Consider the following 2,495-nt stretch of genomic DNA (forward strand, 5'->3'; position numbering starts at 1 on the left):
AGGAAACCACAGAGGCCTGTCACTGCCCCACCCCCCAAACACAGGCCTTGGGGCACCTCCACCCTGTGCACAGGCAGCAGGAGACCGGCCCCACTCCCTGGCACGGGGCATGGAGCGGCCTGGCCATCGCTCCCCCTGGGTGCCCCTTGGGCCCTTCCGCTCCGGTGAGGCAGGTGGTCCTGGCCCCTCCTGACAAACAGGGTCCCAGATGAAGTCACTCCCAGGGAGGGCAGGGGGTCCTACCACAGTCCCAGGGGCCCTGGCTCCTGCTTGAGGCCAGTCCTTTCTCTTCCTTTCCCTTCCTGAGTCCTGCTCAGAGCTGAATGGCGCCTTCAGCGCACAGGCCCAGGTGCAGGTGCAGGTGAGGCCCAGGTCCAGGTGCAGGTCCAGGTGCAGGTGCAGGTGAGACCCAAGTGCCAGTGAGGCCTGATTCCGACCCTCCTGGCAGCCGCCTGGCTGCCCATCAGCCCAAGGTCCTGCCACTGCCCACTGGGAGCAGGGCAGCCCCTCCCCATCGCCTCAGGCCACCCTGAGTTCACTGGGGGTTGCAGGTTCCCTGGGACTGAAGCAAGTATTTCTGCCTGAGAACAGGACGTTGCTAATGGTCAAGAAAACCTGTGTCGTTTGCTCCAAAGGACTTCTGTGCCCCTCAGGGAGGCCCCCCCCTCCCGGGGTGTGAAATGCTGGGGCTCCTGGCCCCGCTGGTCCCTCCCGGGGAGGGACAGGGCAGTCACCCATTAGGTCTGTGTCCTCTGAGGTCTGTGTCCGATGGGAATGCCTGGGTGCTTTGCAGTGGCAAAGGCTCTGATTTCAGGCAGCCATCACCTCCTCCATCTCCGGGGCGTCTCCTTCCCCGGATACCACCCACTACCATGAAGCCCCAGCCCCTCCCTGACCCCGGGCACCTACCCTGTCCTTCCTCCTGTGTGAGCCGGGCACCTCTCGGTCACTCCGTGACAGGAGGCTCCCATGACTGTCAGCCACGGACTGGCTTATAGCTGGACCCTCATCACCTCCACTCCAGGCCCTGCTCCTCCTCCCTGCCGGCCTGAGGGGTCAGCCCCAGGTTTCCATGCCCCTTGCTTTCCCCAAATAAGGCTCAGCGTGACCCGATGTAGGAAACTGCCCAACACCTCACAATCGTGTGACGTTAGACCGAGAATCTCCACTCCTAGACCCCGTCCTAAATAAACAAGGGAAGGTGTATGGACGCCGCGGTTCCCTTCAGCACGACGGGGGAGGGAAAACCGGAAACGGCCCATGTTCCGCTGCAGGGGCACAGACAATGCCCACGGACAAGAGGGAGGCTGGCAGCGCCCACCTCCGGGAAATGAGCTTCCGGAAGAGCACACGCCCCAGAATCCTCCCCACCTGACACCCACAAGTGCACACGCACATGCATGAACACGCACAGGCACACACATGCACCATGGGCGCGGAACACAGCTACACACGTGCACACACAGGGGAAGGACTGGAATAGTGAGCACCCCTGTCGAGGCCCTTCTCCTCAGAAGGATCTTGTTTTTACTTGGTTTGGAATTCATTTAGAATCCACCATTGCTCTATAACAAATGCTTATTGTCCTTTTACAAGTAAAAGCTAGCCCAGCCCGGCCGGCGTGGCTCAGTGGTTGAGCATTGACCAATGAACCAGGAGGTCACGGTTCTATTCCCGGTTGGGGCACAGGCCCGGGTTGCGGGTTCAGTGTGGGGTGTGCAGGAGGCAGCCGACCAATGATTCTCTCATCGTTGATGTTTCTATCTCTCTCTCTCCCTTCCTCTCTGAAATCAATAAAAATATATTTTTAAAGAAACCTAACTCAGCTTGGTGTGGCTCAGTAACTGAGTGTGGACCCATGAACCAGGTCACGTGCCCGGGTGTGGATGTGATCCCAAGTAGGGGGCATGCAGGAGACAACTGTTTCTCATTGATGTTTCTATCTTTCCCTCTCCTTCCCTCTCTCTGAAATCAATAAAAAATATATGTAACCGCTCGAGAGGCCCTCACCCGCCCGCCATGGCCCTCACCTGCCCACCGAGGCCCTCACCCGCCCGCCAAGGCTCACCGGCAGGGTGTACTCGTGGGGTTTGGTTACGTAATTACACTGAGGTGGCTCTGAGAGCCACCAGGTGCCCGCCCTCAGGGTGTTCGCAGAACCAGCTGGGCCAGAGCTCCGCTCCTGCCCAGCGATGAAGCTGGCAGCCTGGGCTCCTCACAGGCCCCCGACGGCCAGGCCCACCCCCTGCCACCAGGCTGCTGTAGTTGCCATGACAACGGCACCCTGCCTCACCTGAGCTCAATCCCCCACGCTCACCAGGCCTCACCCCCACGCTGGCTCCCCGGGCTGGGCGTGGTTAAATACTGGCTGGGTGATTGGGTGATTGAGTAATTACACTGAGGAGGCTCTGGGAGCCCCCAGGTGTCTGCCCTTGGGTGTTTGCAGAACCAGCTGGGCCAGAGCCCTCGCACCTGCCCAGGGATGAAGCTGGCAG

Source organism: Myotis davidii, unplaced genomic scaffold, assembly GCF_000327345.1.
Source record: "Myotis davidii unplaced genomic scaffold, ASM32734v1 scaffold609, whole genome shotgun sequence".
Lineage (NCBI taxonomy): Eukaryota > Metazoa > Chordata > Mammalia > Chiroptera > Vespertilionidae > Myotis > Myotis davidii.